The following is a 26,711-nucleotide window of genomic DNA, read 5'->3' as shown; positions in this document are numbered from 1 at the left end:
CAGGAAATTTTTCTTCTTTTAGAATGCCTTACAAGACCATAATATCCAGTCTAATGATTTAAAATGTAGAAGTCTTCTTAGTAGACAGGGTGTTACAAAAACATTCGGATGTGAATTGATGCTGTCCTGCCTTCGAATACTCCTTGCAAATGCAATGTTTTTCAAGTTTCAGACACTGCCATTGTCTTCAGCTGTGAGATATTGAGGAATTTGAGCCCCTGTAACCTGAAACCTTCTTGTGATCTTTAAAGCAGAGGATGCATGTCGTGTTTGTTCTCCTCTTAAAGGAACAGGCACCTTCCCATCAGCATCAGGGTGGTGCTATTGCATCCTGTGAGAATTATACTCATAAAGGGATTTTTCACCCAAAAATGAAAGTTCTGTAATTTATTACTCACCCATGTCAAACCTGTAAGACGTTCGTTCATCTTCAGAACACAAATGAAGATCTTTTTGATGAAATCTGAGAGCTTTCTGTCCCTCCATTGACAGCTACACAACTGACACTTTGACACTTCAAAGAGTTCATAAAAAGATTGTAAAAATAATCCATACGGATTGAGCGGTTTAGTCCAAATTTTTTAAAGAGATTCAATCGCTTTATTTGATGAATGGATTTAATTTAGGCTTTTATTCACATTTAAACATTGATCAGCGAACATAAACTGAAGCTCAACCGAATGCTTAACGCACGAGAACAAACCTCATTGGTTCTTGCGGAAGCTCAAACGTACTGCGTAACACGAGAACAAACCTCATTGGTTCTTGCAGAAGCTCAAACGTGCTGCGTAACACGAGAACAAACCTCATTGGTTCTTGCAGAAGCTCAAACGTGCTGCGTAACACGAGAACAAACCTCATTGGTTCTTGCGGAAGCTCAAACGTGCTGCGTAACACGAGAACAAACCTCATTGGTTCTAGCAGAAGCTCAAACGTGCTGCGTAACACGAGAACAAACCTCATTGGTTCTAGCAGAAGCTCAAACGTGCGGCGTAACACGAGAACAAACCTCATTGGTTCTTGCGGAAGCTCAAATGTGCTGCGTAACACGAGAACAAACCTCATTGGTTCTTGCGGAAGCTCAAACGTGCTGCGTAACACGAGAACAAACCTCATTGGTTCTAGCAGAAGCTCAAACGTGCTGCGTAACACGAGAACAAACCTCATTGGTTCTAGCAGAAGCTCAAATGTGCTGCGTAACACGAGAACAAACCTCATTGGTTCTTGCGGAAGCTCAAACGTGCTGCGTAACACGAGAACAAACCTCATTGGTTCTAGCAGAAGCTCAAACGTGCGGCGTAACACGAGAACAAACCTCATTGGTTCTAGCAGAAGCTCAAATGTGCTCCGTAACACGAGAATGAACCTCATTGGTTCTCGCACGTCAAGCGAACATGCTAGAGCTTCCGTTTACCACAACTGATGTGGGAGTTGATCAATGTTTATATGTGAACAAAAGCCTAAATTCCATCTGTTCATTATATAATGCGATCGTGTCTCTTCAGAAAGTAATATAGATTCGTTTTACGATCTCTTTATGAACTTTTTGAAGCGTCAAAGTGGTCTCAGTCAATGGAGGGACAGAAAGCTCTCAGATTTCATCAAAAAGATTGTTATTTGTTTTCCGAAGATGACAACGACCAACGACATGAGGGTGAGTAATGGGGGAAATATCCCTTTAAGAACTATTTTAGTAATGGTTTTGTTAGTCTCTTTGAATATATTCTGAGTTTTTAAGTTGTATATGAAGCTAAGACTCCCATCCTCATTAAAGACCCCTGACGTTCGGCTCCATTATTCAGACTAATTAGGGCAGAAAACTGCTGTCCCATATTCAGCCCCATGGACACACACTGAGGACAGCAGCGCTCTTTATCTGTAGCCATTACTGCTACTGCAGCTCAGAGATTATGGGACAGGTCTGTGTATTGTGCGTGTTCTTAGCAGAGTGTAGGATAGAGGAAGAAGCCTTGGACCTTGACATATAGCAGGTTTTTGAGAACTGTTGCTGTAGGCATCAGGGTTTTCTTTCTTCTCTCCAACTCTACTCGCATCTCTCTTTCTCTCCCTGATCTCCCGCCCCTATTTTTGCAGGAGAAAGAGCTATGCTGTATCCGTCTCTTTGTGTTTGACATGTCTTGCGGAACAGCTGAGTTGTAGAGGAAAAACCCTCTATTGACGGAGAGAGACATTCTTTACATGTCTACTTTACACATCTAGTTTGTTTTGATATTACATTAAAGTGTTTAAGACAAGAAAAAGAGTTCAGAAAGTGATAGGTAATGTTTTCAATGGCGTGTGAAATTGCGGATCATCCAAGAAAAGAGAAACCGCGTAAAAGTGTTTAAAGTGCCCCTATTATGCTTTTTCGAATATTACCTTTCATGCATTGCATTGTGTAATATAGCTGTTTGTGAATGTAAAATGTCTACATAGTTTTAAAGATCCAAGTCACCTTTATTTATATAACGCTTTTTACAATACAGATTGTTTCAAAGCAGCTTTACAATGAGAACAGGAAAATAACGCTACAAAATTAGTTTTGGCTGTACAGCAGATCTAGAAGAAAGCAGTGTCATAGTCCAGCTTAAGTAAGTTCAGCGATGGTTCATTTCTGTTGTAAAAAAGTTATTTAGATAATTTATCTATACAGCCACTCTGGAGAAAACAGTGATGTCATCGTCCAGTTCAGTTCTCACATAATGGTGTCAATACAGGCGGATTAATAATATTGTTGAATATTAAGTGTCCAAAAAACTGCATCAGGTGACAGAATGGAGAAAGAAAGAAAAACCTTGGGAGAAACCAGGCTCAGTCGGGGGTCCAGTTCTCCTCTGGCCAACGAACAGTGTATGATTATGATTCAGGCAGCATTACTGGTCAGAAGTCAGATTGGATCGTAACGTTCCGAATATTTATCCAGTTCCATCTGGTTGAAGATCGGTGTCATCACGCTGGTATGGAGACGAGTTTGTTGAGGATCATTGCCGATGGCTGTCGTGCCGATGAGGCCTTCACAGGAGAGTCTAGTTGACACAATCTCTGGTGACACTTCAGGGATGCGGTGTGGTCGTGTCTAGGCGCAGGTCCTTCATCTGATCTGGATACGACCCGGATCCGGCTGACTACATCATGCGTTGTGGTCGTGTCTAGGCGCTAGTGTTGTCACGATACTAGAATTTGTAACTTCGATACGATACCTTGAAAAATATCGATATTCGATACCATTTTCGATACCACAGAGAAAAAAGCTGCCACAATATTAAGGGGGTATTTTTTTTATTTGAAGCTAAATATAACAAGTAGAACATGACAATGAGGTATATTTTACATGAACAAAAATGTCCTGAGTTCTATCTATTAATATTTTTTAATTGGACCAGGGCTAACATGACCCGTTGTATTTGTATAACCTCCTGTTATCAAAGATTAAAATATAGCCTACTGTAACAAAAAAGCACTTAACAGTATCAAATTGGAGGATAGAGTGTCAGTAATGTATAATAATAAGATTAAACATTACATTTTCAGTTAAAGGCATTTCATTATTGAATTCAGAGATGCCATTGTCTAGCTGTTTAGTTTAATTAATATCTGTGTAATCAAATTGATGATAATCACTAATGAAGGCAGAATTAAATAATAATTTTCTGAATAAAGTTAAATAGGCACAAGTTAATTTACATTTGACCACAGTTAAAATATTTAGCTACTTGTCTAAGATTCCTCAGTCAGATTATGTTAACTTTAAGAATTACGGTGAAAAAACGAGACAACACAGACTCATATCAACAACAATACTACGCCATCTTGGTTTCAGAAAAGTTAAAATGAGAAGAGTTAGTGTTTCCTTTAGGATTTTTTTAGCAGTGGGGAAAGGTCTGTCCAAACACCCCTGATGCTGAGCGTAGCCTATGCTTGCTAAATGGTACCCCTGGAGCCTGTTCCTTAAGTCTGTTTTCACCTATAAAATAATTGTAAAAAATGAGTGATGTGAGGGATTATTGATAGTCAAATCTTTTGGGTGCCCGCAGCCCGCTCGCAATGTGAAGCGCGTGTACGCGCTATTCTCCGACATGCCCGCTCGCGGTGTGTAGTGCGTGTCCACGCTATTCTCCGACTCCGACATGCCCGCTCGCGGTGTGTTTTTACGCGTGTCCGCGCTATTCTCCGACATGCCCGCTCGCGGTGTTCTTTATCAATCAACCAAAGCCGGTCGCGGGGGCGCCGCCCTCGCCATCTTTCCATTCACTTCACTTTTGCTATGTAACCAGAGCGAATGAGACGAGTGCGTCACGTGTGGTGTTTGTCAACGCGCCTTTGGAGAGAAGTGAAAGTGACCGCTTTGAAAGTGACCGCATCATGCGTTGTGGTCTGTCTAGGTGCAGGTCCTCCGTCTGATCTGGATACGACCCAGATCCAGCTGACTAGAGTAAACCTCAGGATAAACAGAGAGACTAATATTAGCTAGATGCCATTCTTCTTATGATGTAACGAGTACATCATGTGTTATAGAAGGTTCCGGCTGACCTAGTTTATGCAGCCTAACAATCATTTAACTTATTTGAATACTAGAACATTGAGAATGTTCTAAGTGTATTCCAGATTAAAGAGATGTCTAGATTTAAACGGACAGAGTGTGTCTGCTTTTCAAACAATGCTAGGGAGACTATTCCAAAGTTTAGGTACTAAATGGGGAAAAGGATCTACCACCAGCAGTTGATTTTGATATTCTAGAAATTCTCAACTGGCCAGAATTTTGAGATCGCAATAGAAGTGAAGGACTATAATGCGTTAAGAGCTCGCTCAAGTACCGGGGAGCTAAACCATTAAAGGGATACTTCAGGATTTAACATTAAGCTTTGAATCAGTAGAAAACCTGTAGTTTTTTTCAAATTACCGTGCTTCCCTCCCTCATATCCCCCTGAGACGAGAGATTTCTGTATTTTTTTGTCTGTAAAAAATCCTCCGATGACGCAAAAATCGCCATTTTGCGTCATCGGAGGATTTTTTAGCCAGAGGCTAAAACTACAGCCAGTAGAAGGCGCTCGATCCGCATGTTTTCAACCCGCCCATAGAGGGAGGATCTCACTCACAGAATGTACAAATAGTGTCAGCCATCTTTTTTTGGAAGCTAAGCTAAACAAGTGATCGGTTAATGTGCGTTTTTAACATTGCTAAGAAAATTCCCGCTCCTCCGTGAGAGATACTGACCGGTGCGTCTCACAGGTGCCGCTCATCAGTAATCACGCCACCGGCCTCGCATTGTTCTCCCGCAGCCCTCAGCCTTGTCCTGCTCGCCACAGTAAACATGATGAATGGTGACTAGAACGCAAAAGCCGAATCCCGGACATTTTTTGGCGATCTCGGAGACTCACTATAGCCTAGCCTTGTTGTTTAACTGCGCTCTGTTACCGGTAGGCGTGGCTTGGGAGTGGTCTCGTAGGGCAGCAAAGCAAGTGCATTCTGGGAGTTGTTTAGCCTGGGAAAACCCAGACCCTCTCAGTTGTAACTGAGTAAGGGTCTGGCAAAGCTCCATAGACAATTCATTTCCACAGGGGCGTCACCAACGGACGTCGGAAAGATCTAAAACCAATCAGAGCGATGAATGACATGACGTATGCAGAGCGACGGAGAAACATCTCGAGACTCTCAGCAATTCTCTGTTTGTGTTAACGAAAATGACAATTTTAAATCGCTTGAAACAGACGCGATAGCTGATTCGAACGAGTGATGTTGTGATGTTCCACGGCGGCATCCATGTCTGTAATGTACAAAATCTGCGTCACCGTCTCTGCTCTGTCGTCATCGTGTAAAACGTTTCTGATTGGTGCCGCGATTTCGGCGGATTGGAAATGGGTTTCAATGGGCTCTTTGCCAGACCCACTTGCAGAGCAAATCTAAATTTGCCGGAAGTGGTCTGGGTTTTCCCAGGCTAGGAGTTGTTGTCTTTCATCCACATGTCTTTTCTCAGTCTAGAAGGCTCCAAATTCAAAAATAATCACATTTCTACTACATAAATGACCCATTTTAAATACACATTCATCTCTACAGATGTGAAGTATCCCTTTAAGTGCTTTGTTAGTAATCAGCAAGATTTTAAAATGTAAATGATGTTTAACAGGTAGCCAATGCAGTTTTGAGAGAACCGGGCTAATCTGGTCAGCGATTGAAAGCGGGCGTCTATCAGCGGATCTCTAATAAATCCTCTGATAGACTGATCTGCTGATAAGACTCCTGCTTTCAAACGCTCCGTGTATCTGTGTAAGCCTAAGCTCTCATTGAAGACCTTTTTTTGAAGCGTTGATCATAGTAGCCAGTCACAGACATGTATGTTGAGCGCGTGAACACAATGACCAATCAGAGGTGTTTAAGAATCCGTTCAGCAGCGCTCAAACCGCTGACAGAGAAGTCTATACTGTACATGTGGACCATGTTTGTTAACTGATGATCCAACACACTATGTTTTTGTACTATGTACTTTTTTTATACGGTTTCATCTCTAACAACTCAGAACACTTTAGAAAAAACATCTGTTCCTTTGTTTGCATTAAACTTTGAGCCTGAAGTGTTAAACGGGTGGCTGTTAGCTTTCTTTGTATTGTCTCAAACTGAAAGCCAGTGTTAGAAGACGTGATATCATAATCTCAGATAATATTAGGGTGTGCAGTACAGTTATGCAGATTATGCACTTTTTCAAATGGTAGCTTTTAAATTACAAATCGTACTTTTTGGCAAATTGTACCATGACTCAGGCAAGCATGTCTTAACAACATTACACACAGTGTGTGTGTAAGATTGAGACATTTCTGAATTGCCCATGGCTGAATGAGGGTTGTGTGGTCTCACCGGTGTGCATTTTTTCCAGTCAGCTCTCTGTCTCAGGTGTGTGTGTGTGTGTGTGTGTGTGTGTCTGTACAGGTTGAATCCGGGGAGGGGAGTGAAGGCCATGCCCTCAACTGACTATTCTGCTCGTAAATCTAACCCTGGCTTGAGATTTTCCTGTGCAATGATCCAAGACCTTTTTATTGCACTGAAACCCTGAGCTCAGTAATTATAAGAGAAACTAGAAACCTACTCGGAACAGTATATGAGCAGCACTAAACTCACTTTTAGGCGTGATGCTATGCGTTGCTTTTAACTCATGACCCTGCACTTTAGAGACCCTGCACTTTTCTCAGCCTATATGTTTCAAAGTATAATTAGCTTCTTTTTTGTTCACCACACACACACGCACGCACGCACATGATGTAGCATTTCTGTAAATTAAAACAATTATTTTAAACATTTTAGTTTTACCATTGCATTTTCCATATTGATGCTGCATGTGAGCAAAGCAATAAGAAGATTGTTTATAAAGCATGTAGAAGGATAGGTTTAAGCCAATCACAGGGTAATGAAACTGATGCATTTACCTCATGTTTAGTTGCAAGATATCTTTCCTTTTTTATTTTTTTTTATTCTAGTTTTGTAAAGAAAGCATAACAAGACTTTTGACCAAGTCACAAGAAACAAACATAACTTTTGACTAGTTGCGTATAAATAAAGCTTTTTAAATATAAATGCTGTGAAAATGTCACAGTGCAAAAAAAAATCTTTTTTTGTCCTAAAATAGGCTTTATTATCTTTTAAGCAGAATCTAGTTTCTTTTTTCTTTCTTTTGATTTTAGGGTGAAATATGACCGACGTGTTTTTGAGAGGTTCTGTGAGATTCACCCCTGAGGGATTTTAGTATCAGTGAAGGTCCGCATTTGAGGAAAGTAGATTAAACTCATTTCATGTTGTTCCATTCTGTTTGGCTCGTGTTGACATGGCAACTGCTGTTGATTGGCATCTTTTCAGATGTGGTTAGATGCGGGTTGCAGTAGCTATACTGGTATGACATCTAGTTGGTGATTTATGGATGACTAACACCAGTCAGACACATTCCAAAGTGCCTGGTTTGTCGGAGTCATACATACAATCATACATTCGTGGAGAGGTGGATGTTGGTCAGATGCTTAAAAAGACGGCATAATATTGAACCATAATGATATCTAATAACAGGTTTTGACAGGCTTGATTTAGGTGAATTAGGAATTACAGTATTACTGTGGATTAGGCTGGTAATCTGTAACTGGACTAATACTAATATATATGTCCGCTTTAACTATCCATATAGGAGAATTGCATAACTGGACTTGCTAGAGAGGCAGGGTTGATGGTGACTCAGTTTGATGTGACTCGTCACATGGACAAAAGGCCGTCACAAAGCTGATAAATACCAGAGTGGTGTTGTGGTGTCAGTGGTAGTCCCAGCGGTGAGGTCATTCTCCTCTCATCCACTTAAGATGGATCAGAAGCGGGCTAGCCTAGCGAGCACTGAGGCGAGTTGTGCACGGCTCCCTCTGCTGGCGCAGTACTGATAAGACTCATCAAGTGCTTTGCACACTAATCTAAATCCGCCTTACTCATGGCAATCGAACACATCCTGTGATTGCATACATGGTAATGCCTGGAGATTTACCTAAGAGGCTTCATGTATGGGTGAAATGATTCTTGCTTGCTGTTGGATTGTGATTGTGAGCGTATATATTTGAATGATGTCGAACATCTTCTGACCACACAGATATGAGCTAGTGCTTAATATTAAGTTTTCAGGTAATTGAATGCTAGTGAACGGTCAAGTCAGCATGAAATCAAAGCGGTCTCAATCTTATTCCTACTTTTATTATTCCAAAGTATTTAATTTAATGCCAGTCAAAGTAGAACATAAAAATAGGGTCTCATGTTGACTTGCATTGGTGGCTCAGTCCTGTGTGCAGTACATATCTTATTAGATTTTTAAAAGTTTAAATTTTAAACTTACTTTTTAAAAGATGTAAATCATAGTGTTTTCTTTTATGATTGGGTATAACCTAAGGTTGAATTAAATAAGCAGATATTGCCCTTCAAAATGTCACACACACACACACACACACACACACACACACACACACACACACACACACACACACACACACACACACACACACACACACACACACACACACTGTTAAAAAAATCAGTTCAGGCTGATTTCATGTAAATATCATGTGCATATTTCTAGAAATGCTTGCATAAATTGCAACACAAGGATATTAATCTTTTAAAAGTGTCAGAGTTCAGAGATGCCTCTGCTAGTGTAATGCGCTGCTGTGGTGTTGGCCTGCTCCTCTCCACTAGAGGGCAGAGTCAGATAGAGATTCATTACCAATCTCTGGTTGGACTAACAGGACTGCTGTTGCAAAGCTTGAATGCTAAACTTGATTGTGCATAATGTTTAAAAGAAATGCATATTTTGAGTATAATAATTAGTTTTACCATTTTAATGTCCAGTTTACATTGGGTGATTCTGTTTATAATTTTTACAGCTTAATCTTAACACCATTACACGAATAACACTATTATCAATACAATTTAGCTTTTTTACACTGCTGTCACAGTGGTCTCATCCAGTCCTTTAAGACCCATGTATTTATCCTGTTTTAAACTTAAGATTGTTCTATTTTCTTAGTTTCCTTTTTGCTTCTAATTACAAAGACAAATTGTGGTGGTATTATCGTATTAAAGGGATATCTCACCCTAAATTTTTTATTTTTGTTAGTATAAAATGCAATTTGGAACAACTTGAGGGTGAGTAAATGATGACTGAATTTTAATCTCATTAATGTTCCTACCAAAGTACTTCAAATATACTATAGTAGTAGATGGTTGTCACGTTTTTGGCATTTTATACTCTTCTCAAACAAAACATCCACTTATGTTTGACCCTCAGTGAAGCAACATTTGTGTGTGCTTAATAATAGCTTTCCATATTCATTGAGTCTGTCTCTCACTTGATTAATAGTATCTTATGTAGCCCCGTTCCTTTTCAGCATTGTGTCCTGTTTGTATTGCCACAGCATGAAGGTAAGATCTTACGCACATTTTAAAATCTTCCCGTTCTACTGACATTTATCGTGACATCTGCTTCAAATATGACAATGCTCATGACAACTTTCGTTAACTCTAATCCAGACAATTACTCTTTGACAGCGATACCATAGAAATATACAGGGCTACCGGAAAAATGTAAGTTCAAAGACAAAATCCTAAAGATGGCTTGTTTCTCTGGCGCATAAGGTCTACAGATAGTCAATAACAGTCCAGTGTGACCTGATTCCAGCAGACGTGAATGAGGAATCCGCTGTGTGATTGACTGTTGTCCTGTGACGTTATTCAGTGCATTCGTATTGGATGGATAGTTTGGTCATTTGATATTGCGGGAAAATATCTGGAGAATGAGCACAGGCAGCATCATGTCAAAAACTCTCACTAACACCAAGGAACAATGTGTTTTGAATTCATTTGATTAGAAAATGGCACTTAAAAAACATTTCATGAAGACCTATTGATAATGCTTTTAATTTCACATCCAGTCACATGTGTTTTTTTTTTTTTATTCTTTAGTCTTTTCAAATGCATTCAGTTCCACTCAAAGAAGTAAAATAGTTTACTAACTTCAAACATGCAGGCATACGGGGAACATGATACTGTATTTATGAAGTCATTATGTGATGTCAGACCGTGTTTAACATGCATTGTAAAGGTCTAATGCATCACATCTTGACGGTTTGTTCTTTTCACTTCATCCGCCTTGATGGACGTGTGACAGCGAAGCTCTGGTTTGGATTTATTCTGCTTTTCAACAGCACAAGTGAATGTCTCTAAGATCAGCCCGTATTCTATTTTCATTTGTGATTTCCATCTGTTTCAACATTCTTGTGATGCTTAATACTATATGCTCTAAAAAGCATTTGTGGGAAGCTTAAAATGTCTTTTACCAGAAAAGATTCATTGTGTAATCTCTTGAGTAAGCTCTCTTATTTGAAATGTTATAGAAAATGACCCAAAGTGACCCATTTGCAATCGTGGTATAGAAGGGTCGTCTTTCTTGCCCACTTTTTCATGTCAGAAGTGTTGTTGAAATTGTTTTCTGTGACATAGGGTCAACACAATTTTATATTATTTTTGTTTACAATTTAAAATACATTTACAATTTACATGAGCACTTTCTACATTAGCATCCCCCTACACACACACACACACACACACACACACACTAAATTTACACAGAATATTTAGTTATTTTGATGTGTGTACATGCCTTGTAAAATTGTTTCAATGAATATATGGTTTTTTTTCACAATTAAAAAAAAAAACTACCTTTTCAAGAGTTTTGCGTCAGTAAGATGTTTTTTATGCCCACCAAGGCTATATTTATTTGATCAAAAATACAGTAGAACAGTAATGTTGTGCCATTTCTAATATGCTAATATAAGAAACATTTCTTATTATACATGTTAAACGCATTTTTGCAGCTTAATGTGTTTGTGGAAACGTTCATGTTTGGAAGTTCAAAAGAACAGCATTTATTTGATATAGAAATATTTTTGTAACATTAGAATGGTCACTTTTATCAATTTAATATGATTTTGCTGCATAAAATTACTAATTTATTTAAAAAATCTTACTATTGAATAGTAGTGTGTATTTTAACATGTATTATAAAATGATAGCAAGCAGAGACTCCTGTGAACTGTTCTGTGTTGATGCAAATGATTTGAGTTTTTTGGATTCACATAAATTATTCAAACTTACCAACTTTAACAATATTTTGAGGCCAGAAAGTTTTGTAAAGCTTTAGGGAAAAAATATACAAATATTATGATTCTTGCTGCTGCCTAATTTTATTTCACCAGCAAAATCATTGCTAATGTTTTCTGTCGCCTATAGTCCTTCAACACGCATGCCCTTCATTCAGTGTCGCTCAATGGGGTTCCGTCAGTTCTTGTGTCATCTGGAAGACATCCTGGGAGCTCTGTGGAAACTGCGGAACAGGGGACACTGGCCAAATGATTCCGGAACTCAATCCCATGTCTTCTCTCACAGAAGAAAAACAAAGCTTTAAATTCTTGGCTCAGATTTCTTTGTTTTCTTTTGCCTTGTGACCTGGAGTTATGAATGGGCTGCTCAGGCAGGCCAGATGACGTTCACACATTCACACACTCACACACTGGCTTTCACTCACTTGTGTCCTCCCTACTCTGTCTCTTTCTGTCCTAGAAGTTCAGGGTGGTCTCCAAATTTGGAGGGTTAAATGATTTCTTGTCCAGAAAAGTAGTTAGTGTTGTGAAGGAGGTAAATTCTTATATTTTCTAAACAAAGTGAAGAAGTTAGAAAAGTCAGTGTAGGTGGTTGTGAGGGTGTTGCTAAGGGCTTGCTTGCTTGTCTCTAGATATGGCTGTCATCTACAAGGCACTTTGAAATGGCATATTTCAAACGCTACTTGTTTCTTGGCCATTCTGGATAAAGCAGTTATAGCATTTTTTCCCAGAAAATATCCACCATTCCTCATAAAATTCATAGACTATCATAATTCAGCCAGTTAGACTGAGCTTGAACGTTGTGTGTTCTCAAATCACATTCTCCAGTGAGTGAGAAGAACAAAATCATCAGGTTTTCATTATTCCAGCACTTTTGTGCCAGAATAAAGAGCAGCATGTCTTTTGATAATGATGATTATACAGTAATGACTATCACAACAATGACACAATCCGTAGCCGGGATTTGTACCCTCGTTAAATAAAATATAATGCATATGAGAAGCTTTTCAGCTTGTTGGAACACACCCTAGTCTCACACACCATCTCTGTGTGTGTGTGAGATGACTTGTTATTCTAGCTGATTAAAGAATTGATTACTGCTATTTTTAAATGTTCAGGTTGCCAGTTTGCTGCAGGGTGTTGGCAGATCAATCTTTATCATCCATCTCCTGGATAAGAAACAATGCAATAAATGAGTAGCTCACTCAAAATAATGCCCATTTTGTCAGGTTTTCTTGTCGTTCAAACCTTAAATTATTTCCTTTCTTCTGAAATCCAACAGAAGGCAGTATGTTGTCAGCGCCGCTCTTTGCTATAAAATGAGCATGGATGACCAAAAAGCATGAAATAATAAAGTATCATAAATGTAGCCCATGCAACTTGTGAGCCGTATTCCAGTTCTAATGTACCTATTTGATATTTTTGTCAAACTTTTTTTTTTTTTTTTTTTGGATTCATTAAACTCAACAAAAGTGAACTTGGAGACATTTAAAATATTATTTTTCAAATAAATGCTGTTCTTGAGCTGAGAACAGGTCACATTTCAGCTCAAATTATATTTGTATTTTTTTTGTTTTGTCTTCAATTGATTTAAAATGTATAAATATTAAATGTATATATATTTTATATAACATATCTATTTATATATATATATATATGTCTTACATATGTGTATACAACACACTATCTTTCAAAAGTTTGGGGTCAGTAAGAATTTTAATACTATTCAGCAAGTATTCATTAAATTGTAAATCAAAAGTGACAGTAAAGACTACGTTTACAATCCGATTATAATGGGATTTTGTCAATATCGCGATTAAACTTTACTTCATGTAAACAAATACTTTGATCAAACTAATGCGATTAAGCTCATAACCATAATAGCTAAACTCTGTCAACACAAGTCGCTGCACAGTCTCTGCTCCTCATCTTCATCTTGAGACGGTGCGAAGAACGTGACGGAGTTACAGCACCATTGCTACTGTATGTTTACAGCACCGAATAATATCCAATACGTCCATAGAAGTGTGTTTTGTATTTGACTAAAACAGTGGCCATTGGTCAGTAAAGCCGCGTTTCCACCGAAATTACCCGGAACAATTTGTCCCAGGAACTTTTTTCTCAGGAACTTTTTTTGCCCTAGAACGGTTGCCTTCTGCGTTTACACCGCGGTCTAAAGTACCGGGAAGATTATAAACTGCGCGCGACTGCTCCTCCCAGTCTGCGACGGGCAGTAATCAGTTTTGAGCGCCACATTTATAATAAGTATGGAGGAGATTCAAACTGTGCTGTAGTTGTTTGTGATGTATTGCGGACATTGACCGTGAGACGGCTGGGACGAACGCGCAGAAAATGTCCTGTTACACAAATACGCTTAATAAAGCCTGAACCTCGTCGTCGGTCCAGTGTTTTTTTATAATTAAATTCCATATTTGCAGACAGACAACTCTTAATGCATGAAGTCACAAACCGCAATAGATTTTTAAAAATGCCGGTTAAAATAGAATGCTGCGTGGAGTCCTCCAGTCAATATGCGGCGTGAACACAACCAATCAGCATGTTCAGCGCACAAGTCCCACCCCCGAAAGTTCCTGAACTTTGAAAAAGTACTACCTCGCCAGCAGGGACTTTCTGAGGGGGAAATATTTACCTGGAACTTCATTTAGACCCTGGTTCCTGCGGTGTAAACCTATAGTATCCAGCTGCAGACCCGCAGCACCACCAGTTTCAGAACCCCAGCGCCAGAACCGGAAGCAAGGGGCGGAGCTTACGTTCTAACACCAGCGCCAGAACCGGAAGTGAGGTGCGGAGCTTACGTTCTAAACCGAGTAACGCGTTTTGGTGCGTAATTTGCTTAGACACAAAACGGTATACTTTTATTACACACGAAACGTCATACTTTATACGTATGTTATAATGATACATTAAGGTACAGAAACATTGGGCTTCACCATATTTTTAATATCGTGGTTCGTTGTATGCATTTATATTTACTATGGTTCTTTTTTTATAATAATTTTTACAATGTATTTATCTACATATTGTAAATACAGTTGTTATGATAACACATTTATTTCTATTTGTATATAGGACAGTTAAGCTGTCATTTGTAACTATACAAGAATATAGAAACTATTTAGCTATTTTAGTAAAATGTTCTTATTAAAGTGGTACTACTTACAAGCAGGAGTATGTGCACCACAAATTGACACTTACCAATCAGGTATTTCAAATAATTGTAAACTAGCATGAGAGAAAATGCCACAAACTATTGTAAAGTGACACATACCATTGTTAAAGTAATTATGAAAACTGTCACCAATCATTCAGAAGTGTGCTGGACCTTGACACTGGCTTTTCACAATGCAGAGTAGTGTACATCTGTAGATCCTATATTATAATGTGGATACAGCAAGTCAAATATTTGAACAAAACATTCGGGAATCTCCAGAAGGAATATATATTAAATTAATTTGTAGTTATTGTAGACTAATCCCCAATGTTTAGTCAATGGTAGCTTATACAATGTATACACCTTTTTCAGTAAGCAGAGACAGAAAAGAGACTCAACACATATGTAAGTTGAAGTAATGAATATTTAGAATAAAAAAGGAAAAATTACATAAAAGCAGATCATCATTCATTCAGCGCTGTGTTGTGGTTGCGCTGTGTCACGTGACAAGCAGTGACGCGTCACCATGGAAACCATAACATGACAGATTCGAAATAACGGTCGCCTTGAAAAACTCACGCTGGGGGGGTCAATTAGAATATTTTAAACTTACGTGTGAAACGGTTAACATTCTTCAAATTAGTGAAAATTCTGTCATCGTTTACATGCTTGTCTCATTGTAAATAACTCCCTCACTTCCGGTTCTGGCGCTGGGGTTCTGGCGCTGGGGTTCTGAAACTGGTGGTGCTGCGGGTCTGCAGCTGGATATGTCTCGTGTAAACACACCGAGTACCAGCCCAAAGTTCCTAGTTCCTGGGGAAAGTTCCCGCGGTGGAAACGCGGCTTAATGCACCTATTGTATGCGAGTACATCATTTGTGCTTTGCATTGTGGTATGTGACGAAGGTGGTAAAAATAACCACACTTCTTAGCAAATAATGAAAATAGCATGTAAAAGAGTTTTGCTTGTCATGTAAACATCTTACTGCGATTAAGTCCTTACTCCGATTGTTATAATAATTAAAATAAAATTAAAAAACACATTATTGGTTCACATGTAAACGTAGGGATTTATAATGTTACAAAATATTTCTATATCAGATAAATGCTGTTCTTTTGAGGTTTTTTTTTTCCAGGATTCTTTGACAAACCGAATCCCAGTTTCCACCAAGCAGCACAACTGTTTTCAACATTGATAATAAATGTTTCTTGAGCAGCAAATCATCATATTAGAATGATTTCTGAAGGATCATGTGACACTGAAGAAGACTGATGAGTAATGATGCTGAAAACTCAGCTTTGATCACAGGAATGAATTGCATTAATAATTTTAAATTGTAATAATGTTTCACAATATTTCTGTTTTAGTGTTTTGGTAGCACTTTACAATAAGGTTTGTTAGTTAACATTAGTTAACTACATTAGTTGACATGAACTAATAATGAATTGCACGTATACAGCATTTATTATGCTTTGTTAATGTTAATTTCAACATTTACTAGTACTTTATTAAAATCTTGTTAACGTTAGTTTATGCACTGTCAACTAACATGAACTAACAATGAACAGCTGTATTTCTATTAACTAACGTTAACAAAGATGAACAAATACAGTAACAAATGTATTGCTCATGGTTAGTTCATGTTAGTTAATACATTAACTAATGAACCTTATTGTAAAGTGTTACCAGTATTTTTTTTTATCAAATAAATGCTGCCTTGGTCATCATAAGAGACAAAAGAAATCTAGTACTGAGTCTGACCTAATCCAGTGACTTCTAAACTCTGGAGAACATCTGTTTTTGTGTTTCTTTGAAGAAAGAAAATAATAAATGGTCAGATTGACACCAGGGTGAGTAAATTATGACAAAATGTTAATTTTTTTTGTGTGAACTATTCCATTAATTCTTTAAATACTCCGTCAAGTCTAACATATAATGAAGATCTGTATGCCTCTGTTATTGCTTAGTGCATTTTAGGCGATATAAAATAATTTCTCACTTTTTAAGCGTTTGCACATGTCTAAGCTGTATTTTTATGAAACTGAGCTGTGTTGTTTTAAATCGGAGCTTTATTTTCTTTCATTTTATTCTATTCTGCCATGATAGTGCGTTTCCAAACTACACACAGCTGAGCTGAAATTGCCCTCTTCCAGAATGTCTGCCGAGAGTTACAACAAAGCAGGGACTCTTAAATCAACCCTGGATGCGAGTCTGGCCCTGGACCCCAGGAATAAATTACTCAAATATTATATTGCTCAAATCATGATGAAGTTTCCTCTCCGGGCTGCGGGCCAATGCCCATGTGCTGCACCACTGGTGAATGGACGCAGTGGAGATCACATCGATGACCATATCTCAGGCGATCCTGAATCTCAATGAATGATTCAAGAGAAAGACGGGACTCTTGTTTAAGATTTTTTTGGACACCGCTCAAATTGGCCTCGCCAAATGTATGGTGCACTCATTAAGACTTCTACGATAAAACTTTCGGCACTGCGCTCATTGCTAAACCATGATTAGCCTTGGCGAGGATCGCTACGAGGCCCTCGGAGAGAGACGGCGTATATTAATGCCAGCCAAGTGCTTAACTTAACGCCACGGTGCCACGCTGAAGCTTTGGACCGAAGTGCTTTACAATCAGACCATGAAAGTAGTGCTCTGTACGTTTGAAGCCAGAATACATTGATTCTACGGTGATGATTATGAGCGAGCAACTCAACAAAGACGTTGCGGTCATCTTTCGGCTGTGAAATGGCAGGGGGGCAATAGAGATATCTGTTCCTGCTCGTTCCCGGTGCCTTTGAAGAGCAGAGGGGTTTCCCTTTAATTGCTTGGATTTCAATCGACTTCACATGATGGATTCTGTTTGAAACTGCTGCGCCGAGCTCCCTAATGAAGCGGCGAGGAGCGAGCGGGCCCTCGCTCGGTGGCAGGCTGCCTGACTGAAGCTGTCGTTCGTGCACAGGCGACCTAGTTGCATAAATTCAGCGCCGCCTCTGAGCCAGAGTTCGAACCGAGTTCACCGCCACTTTCACCGCTATTGATCTCGCAGGCTGATCAGACGTCCCATTTAGTTTTTGTTATGCTGTGTTTTTAATGATGCATCTTGTATTCTCTGAAAAAAAAAAATATATATTTTTTTTTTTTTGAAAATTGACAGATTTCTGCTCTTCTAGTTCTTTTTAGGTTGGACATCACTGAAAAGTTTTTTTGTTTAGTTTTTTGCTGTGATGTTTGTACTAATGGGCAAAATTGCAAAAAAATAGAAAAAACATCATGAAAGCTGTGGAAAACATGCCATCAACAGATCTATGTTTCTGGTTCTACTTTAGGCCCCGTTTACACGTACATGGTTATTTTGAAAAGCGGAGACATTTCCAATCGTTTGTGCCCTTCGTTTACACGCAAACGGAGAAGTCTCCTCTGAAAACGATTCTTTCTAAAAACTCCGACCAGAGTGGAGATTTTGGAAAACTTTGTTTGCACGTTTGCATGTAAACTGAGGAAAAACTGAGTTTTAGGCAGCCGACGTCACAGTATTTAAATATTTTCGGGATTCTGATTGGCTAACGTGGGCTTGAGCTTCTCGTTACACTGCCACCTACAGGTTTGGCATGCTTTTGACGGCATATACACGGGTTCGTGTAACGAACACTTTTCTGAAAACTGACAGGTGTGCACAATGAGAGGGGTGAAATGTCCGTTTATGAAAAAAGCCGTCCACGTGTAAACGTAGCGTTAGTACCACCATGACATTTTGCTTTATGACATTATTTTCAGGACAAATAAGCACCCAAAATCAGAAAAATTATGTATTTCTTTTTTCATGCGACCCTTCATGTAGTTAAAGTCGTGAAAGGGTGAAAGTCGTCATCCTGTCCTCTAGAGGGAAACAAAGAGAGAAAATGAGTTTTAAGGTTTCCCAAAAACTTTTTTTATTCTTCTGTGGAACATACCTTTTTTTTTTTTTTTTTTTTTTTTTTTTTTCATACATCAATGGGCTTCAATGTTGTTCCCAGCATTCTTCAAAATATCATCTTTTGTGTTCCATAAAAGTTAGTCATAAAGGTTTAAAACTACATGAGGTTGAGTAAATGATGATAGGACTTTAATTTTTGGTTTGAGTATAACTTTAAATGCTCTCTTAAGGCGGCAAATTGTCACTCCACCGACAGACGCTGACAAATGACAACAGAGGTCTGCTCTCGTTTTTGCCAATTGAACATGTTGAATCTGCGTTTGTCAAGTGTCTGTCGGTGCAATGTGAATTGGCCTTAATATACAAGCTTATTATAAGCCTAAAATGCAAAAAAGCTGCTGTAGCCTAGGTGACGGCAACAAACAAGCTTGAGTACTTGCATCTGTCAAAAAAGTTTGGGTTACGTGTGTCTACACCAGACACGAGTGAAACTAGATCGCTCCCATTATAATCAACAGAGCTGTCCAAACTGGAAGCGGCTGTTCAGTTGGCGTTCGCCGCCTTTCTATTTTTTGATGTATAGTTTGTCTGAAAATTACTTTATTTATATACATGTCTGAATTGATAGTCCTTTTATATTAAACAGTTTCTGAGTGTAACATAAATGTAATTTGAGTTCAAAGGTTGACTTAAGCTAACTTTTAATAATGACAAGAATTATAAAACTGAACAGAATGATTTTCTTTACTGTATTACAGTAACAAGAAAACTATATCTTTATGCAAAATATAACTTCTTGTTTTTATTTTGCATTTAGAAAACCTGTCAGGCAGCTTCAGTTCTCGCTGTTAAAGCCATGCTTTTGTAATAGTCCAGCCTGTTGAAAGATGTAGAACAGGATTACAGATAGTTAGTGTGTGGTTTCAGGGAGTGAGAGCGATAAAAGTTTCCTCAGAAGACAAGAACTCGGGGATGGCCAAACACATGTCAGAATGCCAAGATGTATGTGATTTGTTGAGATCATCTGAGCTTTTTGTGTCTGGAAAATGGAAACGGCGAGATCCTAATGTGTGCAGCTTGACTTAATATAGGGCATGTGTCATATGAAAATTAGATTAAAGAGTTTGGGGTGTCTGTAGAATGTGTGTATGGGTGAAAGGAAAAAAACAGAGGGTCAATGCAAGGGCGATGCAGAAACCGAATGTTTGTTGAAAAAAAAACTAAGTCCTAAAGGTACTGTTGCAAACCGTCAGTTTTTAGAGCAAGAAATTCTATCTGTGTAGTGTACTTCATAGAAATGCATCAAAGACATAATAGGTCCCCTTTAAAGACAAAGTATTGATTTGTTTTTGAGGTATACTAGAATTGGTTTTTATGCTTAAATGTTAAACACATTATTTTCCACGTCTGACATTGTTGCAGCTATAGAGGTCTACAAACCGACGATGAATAGTCACGGATAGCTTCGGAAACAGTGCTTGGAGTATGGAGTGAATTTACTTTGTCACTTTGCAGACCTTTTTCATGCTCAAACAGCAACATTACACACCAAAAAAAGTAGAATTAAAAAAAGAAGAAGCATAATGGGACCGCTTTAAATTGGTTAAACCTTTTTAAACCTACTAGCACAATCACGCAGCTCTAATGTACTTTGAGCGGCATGTCATTCGAAACCACCTCTAGTCCATTTTCTCTTTAATCTTTACAGTGTGATCACATTATTTCACATCCACAACTTTTAAACACATCAGTCTGCCATCCCTAGAGATCCACAGAACTGTCTCGAACAGTGCGAATGCCGAGCTCAGGTACCTAATGAATGTTGAAGTTCCTCCTGTATGGTTTAGGTTTGGACTGAGGCCATTGAGTTGTGGTTTGGCAGAGGGAGTTTTGCGCTGGCTATTTATTTAATGGCAGGCTATAATTGCTCATTTTTACTGAAATTAGGCTACAGCAGGAGGAGTCAAGAGGCTCGGCCTCATTGGCAGCAGTTTGGCATTGGCACTTTCCTCTCAGGACATGCACATGGAGAGCACTCTTCATTCCTGTTCTGCATACAACATCCACTGCACATTGTGGTGAAAATCAAGTTTTTAATGTTGTCTATGTTGTGTTTTAATATGCTTTAAGACAAACCATGTTCAAAGTCATAAGTCAACACTATTACTGAGTATTTTCTATTTAAAACTGCAGTGAAAAAAATAGTCTCAAAAACACGATAAGCCAGGAGATCCAGGTATATTTTTGTTGATATGAAAAATCGGGTACATTTAGCAATACGAGTTATGTATATGATGTATTTTACGATGTTAGGATGAACTCTATGCCTTTCTCCACTGACGTTCTGAGTTGTTCAAAGTGTTTCTAAAGATGCTGATTATTAGAAGGCCTCTGTCTGACTCTGAGATGGTGAACGGGAACATGGTTTGTGTAACATTATTTGCTGTTTGATAAACTAGCCAAGCCAAAGGCTTATTAATTCCCTTCATGTGTTCGATGTTGTAAAGAGCGATACATAAAACGCATTACCATTCTGATACATCAACTTGTAGACGAGCATGTATGAGTGAGTGGAGGCGGGGCTCATTTGCTAATTCATGGATCATTTGCTTATTCATGGATCATTTGCTTATTGCGCCACAACTATCGTGATTTCTCAATTACCTGTAGCTTATAGTTTAAATAAATTTCAAAATAAAACATTTGTTTTCCAAGATATGGCCCCTTTAAGGGCTTATAGTTTGAAATATGAGGGAACGAACACATTCCATTTAAATAACACTGCATTTTTCAGAAATGTCCTCAGACCAACATTATAATCCAAAACATTCACCCTTTGTGAGTAGAATCGAGAGCAATGTGCTTTCCCCAGCTTGTCTTCATAATACACTCCACATCTAACATGGACTCTTGTAAACAGACATTATTGCTTGTTGTTTCTGGTCAGATTGTGTAGAAGGCCACTAATGGAGAGGGTTTTAGATCCGTGTTTCTCAGTCATGCTCTAGACTCCCATGTACATTTGTCAGCAGGACTTTCCAGATTATTCTTGTTGCTCTTTCATATAGCTAGGCTGTGTCCGGGTTAACAAGTGTACTAAATTGACGCATGGAATAGTGTTCAAATGTTTGTCTACTTTTGTTTGTGTTTTTGGACAAATATGCCTTCGGTATATTATCAGAATAACAATGTAAGTGAAAAGTTATATTTTACAGTTTAAAATTACATATTTATTTCTTAATCCGATTTATTTTTATTTTTTATTTTAAATGATCATGTGTCTTTGTTTAGTGCGCTCAAGAGCAAATCATAAACCATGCTGAAGACGCCCACGCTCGCTCTATACAGACGCTCTTTAAAGCAGCAGAACTCTGGCGTTTTGGGTGGTATTGAGCGGGTTTCTTCCACACCAGTGGACATGTACCCATTTCAGATCGTGTGCACTTTATTAATGAGATGAAGAGCTGTTGAATCAGGTGCCACAGGAATACAAGTTAGATAAGGAGTACATCGAAGATACGAGTTGCGTGTGGGTCCCTAGGAGCAGCATTGAGGAACACTACCGAGTCAAAGTGCCCAGATCAAGAAAGTACAATAGGGTTTCACATGACTTTAACTGGGATTAAAGTGTCTGACTGTTTGCATTCTTTCTCAAAGCCGGTGCAACAGAATTCTTAGTAGATTCAATTTCAGTAGTTGATGGCAATATCGGTGAATTTTACATTTGCCAAAACCCATTTTAGTACCACAGCAAAATAAAAAAAAGTGTGTGCATGTATGTATTTATTTCCTTTCCAGGTAAATATGAAGGGAATATTAACTAATATAATGTTTCGTTTTCAAGTAGGGCTGTAAACGATTAATCCCGATTAGTCGCATCCAAAATAAAAGTTTGTGTTTGCATAATATGTGTGTGTATTGTGTATAATTATTTGGTATATATAAATACACACACATGCATGTATATATTTAAGAAAAAGGTGTTATTTGTATATAAAATAGTTATATTTATATATAATATACATAATTTAAAATTATATAAAATGATATATGCAGTATATAAATGCAAATATTTCTCAAATATATTCATGCATGCTTGTGTATTTATATATACAAAATAATTATACACCATACACACACATATATTATGTAAACACAAACTTTTATTTTGGATGAGATTAATCGCAATTAATCGTTTACAGCCCTACTTTCAAGTATTTCTCAATGAAGTAAACCTGAGTTTCTTTCTAAATTATTCAGGTCAACAAAAAACTAAATCAGCAGGGAATGTTTTTCTTTTTTCTTGTTAATTATACTTCGATTTGGAGCATTGGTGCTTTTGAAATCTGTAGTCCAAAGGCATGATGTACATGTGATTGCATGTTCAGGCTGATGTAAAATAAGAGGCAACTTGGTTTCAACACGCGGATTCCTATCGTCAGAGAAGAGCTTGCCCAATTGTCTCATTGCAATGGTGGGCATAAGAGTGATTTGTGGTATTTTTGGAGGTGGAATGGCCTACATATGGGCAAACAGAGCTGTCTGTGTAGCTTGGAGCGCTTTCTGACACTCACTAATGAAGGCGTGTTTGGGATTGTTTGGCGTGAGAGTATCAGCAGTGTGTTTCTTACAGTATGGGGTGTTGAGAGGAAGAAGGAGATTGTGATGATCCTGGAAGAAAAGAGGGTGAGAGAGAAGGAAAACAGTATGGTTTGAAAGTGGGGGGTAGGGTTGATAATTCAGAACACGTTTTTCTCATGCATTGGGGGGTCTGGCTGCTACATGGGTGCGTGCAATGAACTTCATGACTAAAAAAAAACCTGCAGCAGCCCAAGCACAAGCGTGGGATCAGTCACTCGGAGAGGACAGGATGAACAAACTGACAATGGTGCGATGGAACACGATGACATCGTCTTGAAATGAAGAGACATTTGAAATGACTTTTCGTAGTGGAATTATGGTAAAGTTATACTACTTGATGGTAATGGTACTAAATCAGATGGGAATTATGTGGGACTAAATTATCATATTTGAAAGAAGACTTTTAGGCTCACCGATGCTGCATTTATTGTATGTAAAAAAAAGATTACTATTTAAAATAACTTCTATTTGAATATATTTTAAAATGTTACTGGTAATTGGTGGCAAATCTGAATTTTCAGCAGGTCCATCATTCTGATATGCTGATTTGGTCCATATCATCATATTATCATTGATCATATTTATCAATGTTGAATACAGTGGACTTTATGCACAGCTGCACTACTTCCTGAACTTTAGCCAGCTCCTTTGTTTCCTGTCTGCCATTGTTGGACAAACTGATTAATCCAGGTGTGCCTGACCAACAACAATAATCAGACACCCCTGGATTAATCAGTTTGTCCAATAATGGCAGAGGAGCTGGCTAAAGTTCAGGAAGTAGTGCAGCTGTGCAACGTGCACCGTTGTGCTGCTTAATATTTGTATGAAATAATGGTACACTAACACTCTAAAAAATGCTGGGTTGTTTCAACCCAATTTTGGGTCAAATATGGACAAACCCAGCCGTTGGGTTACATTTTTTAATTACATTTTTAACCCACGTTTGGGTTTGTCCATATTTGACCCAAAATTAGGTTGAAACAACCCAGCATTTTTTAGTGTAATTTTTTTTTTTCAGGATTCTTAGATAAACATAAATGGAATAGAAATCGAAATATTTTGTTACTATGTAAAAGTCTTTACTGTCATTTGGGATCAATTGAATTTGTTCTTACTGAATGGCCTAATTAATTTAACAAAACAATATTACTGACCCGCCCATACGTTTGAATGGTAATGTAAGCAAACTTTTCTTATTCTCCATAGAAACGTTTTTCACAACTTTTACATGTATTTATGCCTGTAGTGACATCAATAACTGCGGTTCTCAGTGCTCAAAAGCAAAGACCCACCTTTTGTTGTTGCCATTTTCATTATCATTATTTTGATCAATTTGTTGTTTTAAGACTCGCCACCCCATGTGTTGTGCTACACCAGACTGCGCTACAGATCACGAACACCCTCAGCGGGTCACGCTGTTAGCTTTCTCTGGAAGGAAAGATGTGCTCCGTTGGCCCTCGTCTACATTCCTGTCATCACTGGCGGCCCTGACATAACACAACAAGAAATATGAGCCACAACAGACCCAGGAAATGTGAACTCGGACCTTGAGAACTGGCACCGTGGCCCGGGCTAGAGATAACCAGACACTGAGAGCCATGGATGAATGAAGCGTTAAGGGTTTGCAAGGCATGAAATGACAGCGGACGGCTTTCCAGTGAAACTGTCGTGCCAAAATGTCCAGGAAAAACAGCTGGTGTTGGTGGGTTGCAATTGGTCAGAGAATGTTAAATGCAAATGCTGACAATCTGAAAGATACATTTATGTTTATGTGTTTGGCTGACGCTACGTATTCATTCCCTTGGAGTCGAACCCATGACCTTGGGGTTGCTAGCTCCATGCTCTACGACATCCAACTAGATAAATCTAGTTACAGTAGGAGTGTTGTCTTCCTCGAAACTGTCCAGACCTCATGGAAAGTTGTAAACTGCATTTGCCAAGACTCCTGCAAAGTCTGTACTAGTGAGCCAAGGTTGAGTTTGACCTACAGCAGGTTTCTGCTCTCCATGAATCTGTAGTGTGCCATTAAGAGCTCTGTAACCCAACACCCTCTGCCTGCAAACCATCACCGCTCAGGCAAACCATTTCCAAAGCTCAAAAGACACCGTTTGGTTCATCATAAATAGTTACAAATGATTTGTTCCATTCTTTGAATCATAATAGTCTGTTTGATTTCATTCAGGACACGCTAATGTCCATTAGTTTGCAGCAAGCCGTGGGCACAGATTGTTGATATTAATGAGAAAGATGGTGGAAGTCTGCTTTATGGATGGGTGACCTTTGATCTGTGGCTTATTGGAAAAACATTAGTTTCTCGCTGCTCATTTGGCCGGACAGAGAGGGAGTCCTCCCTCTGATTAATGATCTGCCCCGAGGAGGGGGAACGAGAACGAGCAAGAGCAGCCTTGTTAAATACAACTTGTGGAAAACTAGGGCCAAATTATACTGAACAAAATGGAAACGCATCTCACGCACACAGTGTCTTCTGGAGATCCTGTATAAATGGTGTTTTAGGGTGTTTCCTTAATTGTGTGCGCTATTGGACTTTCATAAAATAAACACTTTTACTAGGTAATTTTGTGTACTAACAATGTGCAAAATGTTACCTTTTGAAGTATAACAGTTTGTCACCGTGGCAGTGCTCTTAAAAGTATGTATACATTTGTACCTTATTAACTCCTAAACTGTACATACATGGGTAGGTGTGTCTGAGGGTATTGCTCTTGCGAATTTATTATTTTTTACAACAGTACAACAGAAGAAAACAAATAAAGAAAAAAAAAAAGATGAATTAAATCTAAATTATATATATATATATATATATATATATATATATATATATATATATATATATATATATATATATATATATATAAATAAATAAATATAGCTGCAAGCAGCGATTACGGGCCCAAGCCGGTGGCACCTTTAGTTGCACTAAAGGCACCGAGGTGGCGGTGCCACCGGCTTGGGCCCTCCATCGCTGCTTGCAGCTATATTTATTTATATATATATATATATATATATATATATATATATATATATATATATATATATATATATATATATATATATATATATATATATATATATATATATAAAACCGCCACCCCGGTGCCTTTAGGGTTCCTGTGCACAACGGGCAATAACGTAACTCCGCTTTGACTGTCCAGAAGAAGTCTGCTTTAGAGCTTGCATCAGTGTGGGTTCTGCAAAAGTGCGCATCGAGGGCACATATCAACCACAAAGTATGCATGAGCACCCTTCTGAAACCTAAAATGAAAAATTAGACACCCTACAGTCTCATGGACTT

The 26,711-nt window shown here is 38.4% G+C and overlaps 1 protein-coding gene across 1 annotated transcript in view; it reads left to right on the top strand.

The window, feature by feature from the left end:
- stox2b (storkhead box 2b) overlaps window positions 1–26,711 on the top strand; it is a 73,361-nt gene that overhangs the window by 1,700 nt on the left and 44,950 nt on the right. The window lies entirely within an intron of this gene.

The sequence above is a fragment of the Phoxinus phoxinus genome (genome assembly GCF_949152265.1).
Source record: "Phoxinus phoxinus genome assembly, chromosome: 12".
Classification (NCBI taxonomy): domain Eukaryota; kingdom Metazoa; phylum Chordata; class Actinopteri; order Cypriniformes; family Leuciscidae; genus Phoxinus; species Phoxinus phoxinus.
This window is presented reverse-complemented; position numbering and strand designations above follow the sequence as displayed.